The 9,247-nt window shown below is 42.5% G+C and overlaps 1 long non-coding RNA gene across 1 annotated transcript; it reads right to left on the bottom strand.

Annotated features, from left to right (window-relative positions):
* Positions 1-5,915: 5,915 nt before the first annotated feature.
* Positions 5,916-6,656, bottom strand: LOC110674551. The gene is made up of 3 exons (XR_002498977.1): positions 6,563-6,656; positions 6,430-6,492; positions 5,916-6,334 (listed from the first exon to the last, which is right to left on the bottom strand). It is a non-coding gene; the product is annotated as an uncharacterized LOC110674551 (long non-coding RNA).
* Positions 6,657-9,247: the final 2,591 nt, after the last annotated feature.

Here is a 9,247-nt window from a genome sequence, read left to right as displayed (position 1 = left end):
AGGTCGATTTCCACAACGCCCATACCCATGTGTCTAATAGGAGACCTGGCTCTAAATGACACTGAAATCTACCAAAAGATAGACATTGTTATTGGAATCAAATTCGATTCACTAAACAGCACGAAGATTTATTATCATCAAAAATGTACTGTGAAAAGATTATAATCCTGGTCCAATAATTTCGTTACAAAATTGGATTAGTGATCTACAGACATCATGAGCGTTGAAGGAATAACCAATGGACCTGAAAACCTAGCCTCATTACAGATGGCATGAATTTCTGAGTGCCAAATAACATTCAACAATGTTTCACTATATAGTTTTTGTCATACGTATAAATTTTGAGAAAATGCCACGACGTTCAATTTAGCGACAATTGTAATTTCCCTACCGTTATCGCCCGTTTCACCGTCTCTGGGTGAACAACGAAATTAAAGAAGAGATCGTTCCGACCGGTAATCCTGCCTGACATTTAGTTTGATGGGAATCCAATCTCCGTATGAGTTGTGTCTCGTTTGTGATGGGCGGGTTGGATAGAAGAGTGCTTATTAGATGCCATTTGAGATCACAGGAGTTCACCGGCTCAACGAACCAAGTAAATAACCGTCTCAGCAACAACGGTAGCGCGATTAGCAACATATCGCGCACATCTTCGTCTTTGCCGTTGTTGGTCTCACACGCGCTGAACACAATGACGGAGGTTAGGTGAAATGTGGAGGTGAAACAAAAATGGGAAATCTAATTAAAAGCCGAGCAGAACACTGTTCTCAATCTACTGTGATATAACCGTCCAAATGGTTGTAATTGTGGGTTTGCTGTCCAGGCAGGGCTGGCAAAAAACAAGACAGGCCGGTAATTCACTCTACCGATTAGTGGGTGAAGCGTGATATTACCCGGTGCTAAATCCATTTACTCACGCAGCAGTTACTCCACGGTGTCCACCGTTTCGTTGGGATGAGTTTGCACAGAACAACGGCGATTGCACGGTTGGATTGCTGTTCTTGTCACTTTTACTGCAGACGGAAAATGCTTTTACGGCCACTTGATTCTATTAGTAATGCATCGTCCCATTCATTTTCTGCATTCGACAAGGGTTTTCTTCTCTGTTCAGATGGTTGCGTTGTACAAGTTTCCTTAATCATTCGATTGTAAAGCTTACTAAAGTTAAGCATCTCTAGGGTCCATTTTGACATAAGTATTTTTGTTGGTCGAATATCCTAGAGCTTGATCATAAGTGTAGTATAAGAGATTGAGCCATAATGAAAATGAAAAAAAGCAAGCATAAGCTTTTATAAGACACAGTCTTCCACATCATGCGACTGTTCATTGGTTGATCGACTGAACCAATCAACAGACAGCTGTCAAGGGTGAACGGGAAAGCAAAAATATAAAAGAACACCGCCTGATGCGGTCACATCAGTTTATCGACGATAGTTGAAGCGGACGGACGAAAAAGAGCAGCAGTAGCAGCAGCGGAACAACAGTGGAGAACCGCTCCGACGATGAGCAAGCGGGTGGCACCGCCCTCTGTTCGTCGGAGCGTCGAGACACGGCAGAGCAGCAATCGGCGCCCAGTGTGTTCCTCACTGCGGTCGTCGAAAGAAGCGGATTTAATAGAAATAAAGCTGCTCTGGTCACGACAATAAGATGCACTTATTTTTTCGTCAACTTGGAGGCCAAGTTAGCAATCATAAGCAGACTTCACCTAGGGATCGATTGGAGCTTAACATCGATATTGATGATTTGTAGGCACAATATACAGATAATAATTGTAGATGACCCAGCTCTGCTACAGTTCCTAAAGGAAGCTGTCCTTGGCAGGTCTAATCCTCGGCAAACGAATTTTAGTGGGAACGATATAGTCGCTGCAATTTCAAAATAATCTAAGTGACAGCCGTAGTTACTGCATTCCAGCATTCCACATCCCCACACATCTTCTGGATTACATTGTCTAAAGACATGTCCCCTCCGCTTGTGACGAGCATGGGATCTCTCATAACAATGAAGCGATGGTGCTCGAATGCATGTTAAGCTGTTTCGTACTCATCAGCAAAGATGCTGAACGCTAGAGATCCTGCGTACATGAACATACATGAAGCTATTGCCCATAGCAACCATGCTTGGCAGAAGCTGCATTATTAGGAAGTTCAATTCCCCACGGCTTTTACTATACCAATCTGGCACATTTATTATTGGTCGATAGATCCATCTAACTTTTATGGAGTTATACCAGGCATATTAAAAGTCCCCTAGCCACTGGCCTGGTGTAGTGTTTTGTTAGAGCGTCTAACACAGCTCTTGTCGTTACAAGTCTTTACCTCATGGTCAAGCGATGACAAAGACCGCCAGCTAATGGTTGCGTACTTAGCTGGTAGTGCAGCCTGGACACTGTTGTCCTTCTGACATCAGCTAGACTGAGAAGGTACGTCTCGAGCGTCTGTTCACCAGGAGGTGTGGCTCAATCAGCGTCTGTTCTGGTATCCAGCGACTGAGTAAGAAAAGCTCAATTGCACAAAACTAAATCCCATCAGCCCGATCGTCCTAGTGTTAGTTGAAATGTTAAACAGAACTGGCACGATGGCGCTCCGGCGAGACAGGAGTATTGGCGTAGGCCCAATGAGCCATAGAAAACCTAATCTATCTATATAAATAAAAATGGTATGGTGTTTGTATGTCACTAAATGGCTTGAGAACGGGTCAACGGATTTGCATAATTCTTTCACTGTTGTATTCGACAGGGGATGTGACGTGTTCGTGCGGGAAAAAAAAATCCAGGAAAGCTTTCGGAATAGTCAGGAAAACGGGAGAAAACTAACCTGTCATTTTGTATGGGAGATCTCATGCAACATTTCAACAGCCTACTTGATGGCAAGACGAAGTTTGCCGGGACCACTAGTCTATCTATATAAATAAAAATGGAATGGTGTTTGTATGTCATGAAATGGCTTACGAACGGGTTGATGGATTCTAATGATTCTTTCTCCGTTTTGTTTGTCAAGGGTTCCGACGTGTTTGTGTGTATAGAAATCCCAGGATATTCACCGGGAAAGTTGGAAAAACTAGAGTGTACTGAATTGTCATTTTGCATGGGACAATACATAGTGTTTTTCAACAGCCTACTAGATGGCAAGACGAAGTTTGCCGGGTCCACTAGTTGCGAATAAAATAGGAGAAAATACGACCAGGAACAAACGAAAAAGACCCACGTGACGAAATAAGGAAGCTTGGAAACTTGGAACATGGAATCGCAAATCACTTGATTTAGCAGGTTGCGACAGGTTAATTTACGACGAACTACATCCCCGTTACTTCGATATAGATTCGTTGGACTAGACAGAAGGTGTGGAAAAGTGGAACGCAAGGATGTGCAAGATGAGTAAAAAAGGCTGTTTCTTCAGCATCGGCATAATCAACGTACTCTGTACACACGAAGGGAGACCTGACGACGAAAGGGAGACGTTTTACGTACAGCTGAAGCAGATATTCGACGGATGCTTGCAGCGTGCCGTAAAAATCGTTGTTGGTGACAAGAATATGAACTCACAGGTAGCATGAGAGGAAATGTACTGACCAATGATCGAGCGGAACAGCTTGCACACCATATCGAACGACAACGGCCAACGATGCATCACTAGACTGGCCCAGCTTAATATGAAAGAAAAATAAAGTTGTATAATTCCACGGGGCGCCCCCCAGGATTATTCCTTAAGGTTAGAGGAATACTTGCTGGCAATTTCAACTCATTTGGTCGTCCCTTAAGCTGGCGCAATTGAATTGAAATTAATATAGGATTTTCGACTCAAACATACACTCCCGTGCATAAGTTTGGGTTCGCCCCCTAAAAAACACGCAAAAGTGTTCAGTTCATATCTCTGGGATTACACGTCCAATTGAAACTCTCTAAGCCACATTCGAAAGGCAAAAAGTTATTCTTACTTCATATGTATTTTTACAAAAACATTTTTTGAACTTTGTATACTAGATTTTTACTAAAAGTTGTGACATCTTTCAAAAAACACACTGAAAAACCATAGCCAATTTCCTCAGCGTTGGATCGACCAAAAATTTAAAAAAAAGGTGTCATTAGAATCGTAATCTTATGTTCTTTGAAGAGCTTGATTTTTTTGCGGAAAAATCTGAAAAGTATTCAAAATCAATGAAACAGTCAGTCAAGTCATCGTGCAAAAGTTTGGATTCACCCCTCAGTATGGTGTATCGTGCAAAAGTTTGGGTTCACCTGAACTTACTTAAATCTGTGAAATCTCAAACCAATCATGTACGCGCCATTATTTGCGCTCAAAAAAGCTTTAAACTATTAAAATCGATTGAAAAATGGCAGAGATATTGACAAAAATGATGTGCGTGCGGCTCAGGTGAACCCAAACTTTTGCACGATTTGCATCATACTGAGGGGTGAACCCAAACTTCTGCACGATGACTTGACTGACTGTTTCATTGATTTTGAATACTTTCCAGATTTTTCCGCCAAAATTTTGTGGGGTCTCTTCAAAGAATATAAGATTACGATTCTAATGAAATTTTGATTTAAAATTTTGGTCGATTCAATGCTGAGGAAATTATATATGATTTTTCAGTGTGTTTTTTTTAAATGTCACAACTTTAAGTAACAATTTAGGGTCTGTCTTAATTGGGCTATTAAAATTAATTCGAACTTAAAATTGACAGTTCTGAAATTATTTTCATACCAATTTATCAATGAACTGTCAAGTTTAATTTTTGTCTGGTCCAATTCGCAAACGTTTCCGATTCAGGAAAATTGATGCAAGTTTACACAAAACATCAGCAAAAATTGCAAAAAAAGTTCATCATTCTTCCATTTATTTCTATATGTATTTATAGGCTTCACATTTTTTGGATGCTGTTGCTCTACTGTTGGATAATATTAATCATATAATTATTACTTATTTCCAGAACGCGTATTGTGCAAATATGGCATGAGTAACTTTTCAGCATTAAAGAAAACCTATACATATCAGTATTGATTTTCAGCAATGTCATCATGAAATCTACTGGTTTAAGCAATGTCAGTATGGAATCAAAAAAAGAGACCGCGTAGTGGAGCTCTCCACGTTTTATGCTGGATTATTGCGTAGTCAGCGTGAGCGTAGAATTATTGGGGAGGTAAAGATTATTTCCCCCCTACACATCAATGTATCAATCTAGTTTGTGATTTTGTCCTATAGACAACGAATTACCATGTAATGACCATTGGTATATGTAGTACAAAATCGTTCCTAACGAAAACATTTCCTATACTAACCATACCCCCAACAAGAACATAATATTTTAGAACTAATTCGGACCTCCTTAATTTACTTGGGAATGGGTACTTTTTCGGGCAACGTTTCTTATAATACAGTCGCCTCTCCACATCTCGATATCGAAGGGACCATCGAGATAGGGAGAGATCGAGACAAAGAACACATTTTTAACGAATACTAGATTGAAAACCACTCCGTTACCAGGAAAATAATAAACAAACAAACGTGCCTTCGTGTTCCCGAACTGTTTTGAATCAACAAAATCGAGTCTAGTAACCTTTGATAATGGGCATATCGACATACGGAGAGGAAATCGAAAGCAAACATCAACTAGGAACACATCGAGATAGGGAGGTATTGAGATATAGAGGATATCGAGATACGGAGAGTGAAAATGTATGCAGAATGAAGGGACCGAAGAAATCATCGACGTAGGGAGATATATCGAGATATAGAACATCGAGATGTGGAGAGTCGACTGTAGTATATATACTGGGCAACAAGATTCCGAACCTTACGGTCAATTATTATGTAAGCATCATGTTCAGGATCCTAGCTTCACCACCTCTCCGCATATAACCACCATCCCCAAAATAAGATCTTACTTTGAAAACATTCTTTCAAACTAAAATTTATTGAATTTAACCAGTTAGTTAGTCAGTTTATCTTTATTTGGGTGGCTTTTCGTCTTTGGCGAGATCATCTTTCACCTTGACCTTTCTCGAGATGGTCAGTTTGGTAGCCCAACTATTGTCCACATCCACGCTTCCCTACTTGTGTAACTTAAGCGGCAGCCCAGTTATGATCCAACCCTGCAGATTCAATGATAATGCTATCCTTGTGCTTTGCATCTCCAATGGTTAACGTTGAAGACTAGTTCTCCCGGTGACCAACTGTTCGTTTTGGTTAACAATTTCTGTGACCGCATGCTGCTGGTACAGTATACACAGTTTAGCCAGTCCGCTGGGAGAAGAAAAATTAACACAGTTCGATGTTACTAGGTGTTTCTTTTCACACGATCAAATGTATACCGTACACATCTGGCCATCATGCTGTAATAAATAAAATTGTAATTATATCGTTGGAGCCATGAGCGGAACTTGTACGACTAGTAATATTTTTTTAGAAAAACTTCCTATAGGTATACCTGGCAAAGTGTTTCCGTTTCCACCGAGGAGCAATCTACCTTCCCGCACTTGCTGAACCTATACTGTAATTGGAGAACAGCGGCGATAAACAGATATATGCTGACCAGAATCTTTATCCGTAGTTCTACTTACTTGTCTCGGTTTTGGATCTTAGTTCCGACTCTAATTCCGAACACTTCTTGAAGGCAGCTGGAAGGTTAGACCTATGGCCATATCGTAATCACCGATGCGGGAACAAAAATGTAGACAACGTTCACGAACGAGCAAATAATTCTCGATCTGTAAAAAAAAGTCTCCTCGGGAGCAGACTTATTTTTGACAGATCGAAATCAGAGGGGGATTAATTTGTGAACTGTCAAATTTAAGTTCGGACTAAATTTAATAGCCCAATTGAGACAGACCCTTAGTATACAGAATTCAAAAAATGTTTTTGGAAAAATACATACGAAGTAAGAATAACTCTTTGCCTTTCGAATGCGGCTTAAAGAGTTTCAATTGGACGTGTAATCACAGAGATATGGACAGAACACTTTTCTATATTTTTGAGGGGGTGAACCCAAACTTTTGCACGGGAGTGTATGAGAAACAGCACATCATCTCCTGTTTGGATCAGGAAAATTGTTGATCACTTTCAATTGAACCCAGAATGTCAAAAAAACTTCTTGATAGCATAGTGAACAATATTGTAGAAGGTTGTATGACGATTAAAATTGAGAAAGTTGGTGTTTTAACTATCTGAAGTAGGGTAGGTGTACCAGTTATGGCCATAGTGGTTCCCTATTTCGCCATACATGATAACTTGAATTAATTCACATTTTGAAAATTTTGGTTTGTTTTAGGAGTAAGATAAAGGATGTATCTTGATGTTAAAACATTCAAAAATATTAAAAATGTGAAAGTTTTCGAAATTACACATATGGCCAAATAGGGAACCACTATGGCCATAACTGGTACACTTTCCCTAGATTTGCAATGCTGCTTAGTGTTTCTTCAACATAGCGGGGTGATAGCCAATTAGCGCATCATAGCCAGCTATGACGCTGAGCGAGCTGCGGTACAAGGTACATGCTTATATGTGATTGTACGGGAGTGGTGAACTAAGCCTAACTTTCAACAACTGAAAGGTTAATGAAAATGAGCTTAAATCCAGATACAACCTTCTGCAACTATGTTCATTAGGGTATCAACTAGTGGATTTGTCATTCTGGGCTCAATTGAACGCGATAAACTAGTATACAGAAAGAAACAGTGACACATGGTCAATATTCAATATGTTTGATACGAATATCCCATACAAACTTCGAATTCTATGCGCCAGCTGGGGAAGTAACCAAATGAGTTGAAATTTTGAGAGAGCTTTTTTCTTACCCTAAGACATATATCTAGAGGGTGCCCCGTTAAGTTTTACAACTTTTTTGTTTTAGGGCCAGTCTAATGCATCACATTGCAGTCTCTCGTGGTATGGTAGTCCAAAGCACCTTCATCCCCCGTTTTTTTTTTATATATATTAGGGTACAAAAAAGCTTAAAAAGCCAGGCCTGTTGTGTGTTGGCACGGTGTGGGACTCACGTTAGGCGTGCTTAACCACTAAAAAACTTTCCCTACTGCTCCTGTGCCTCGATCCCCCCCGGAACTACATCAGGCAACTTCATCGGGGGAGGGCTGTGCTCATGCACTTCTTCAATCTCAGCCTCTAACTGTTCTGCTAGTTCGCTGTTGGAGCGTTTTTCCCAATTGGCGGTTGAACATCTCGCCAGGACTTTGGACAGCTTTCTGTGCGACGACACATACTTCCCTTGGGCTGGCCTCGCGTCAGAGCTCTTTCGATCTTCTACTGGACGCTCGTTGCTCTGCGACGCCTCGTTCTCCGCTGCTGCTGTTCGAGCTCTCCTTGTTGACCAGTTGGATGCCGAGGTCGGTCCAGCGATTCCGGTTGGAGGATGACTTTCGGTTCACTGGCGCCCAGACGACCCAAAACTGGTTTGTGACGATCGATGCTACTCGGCTTAGTCCCCGACGGTGGAGCTAGCATACTCCGGCTACGCGCTTCTTCATGATTCGATACTGGCCGGTGGATTGCCGAAGTCGGTCCAGCGATTCCGGTTGGAGGATGGCTTCCAGTTCACTGGCGCTCCGACGACTCAAGCCGGTGATACGCTACGTACTACTCAGAGTAGTCCCCGGCGGTGGATCTATCCTACTCCGACGAAGATTTCCCCGGTGGCGGAAGATCTCCCGAACCGATGCTATCCGGGCAGATACCGAGGTCGGTCCTGCGATTCCGGTGGAGGGAAGCTTCCGGTTCACAGGCGCCCCGACGATCATTTGCCGGCGCAATAACGCGATCTACTCAACTAGTCCCCGGCAGTGGACTTAGCCTACTCCGAAGCTGGCCGGGCAGATGCCGAGGTCGGTCCTGCGATTCCAGTGGAGGGAAACTTCCGGTTCACAGGCGCCCCGACGACCATTTGCCGGTGCTATTTCGCGAATTACTCAGCTGGACCCCGGCGGTGGACTCAGCCTACTCCGACTCGACGTTGGTCGGCCAAGTGCCAGGGTCGGTTCTGCAATTCCGGTTGGAGGATGGCTTCCGGTTTGCAGGCGCCCCGACGACTATTAACCGATACTACGCTACGCCCGCTCTACTCGGTCTAGTCCCCGACGGAGGATCTAGCCTACTCCGATCGTGACCCGGAGCTCTCTGGTCTTCACGCCATCTCCTTTGCAGCAACGACATAATCGCCGTTATTCCCCTGTTCACCGCATTCCAGGTGCTTTCATGCTGGCACATGTTCTGCACGATGTTGTCCGGATTTA

The sequence above is a fragment of the Aedes aegypti genome, chromosome 1, assembly GCF_002204515.2.
Source record: "Aedes aegypti strain LVP_AGWG chromosome 1, AaegL5.0 Primary Assembly, whole genome shotgun sequence".
In the NCBI taxonomy this organism is placed as follows: domain Eukaryota; kingdom Metazoa; phylum Arthropoda; class Insecta; order Diptera; family Culicidae; genus Aedes; species Aedes aegypti.
Note: the sequence above shows the minus strand (reverse complement) of the source record. Positions and strands in the feature narration are given on the sequence as shown.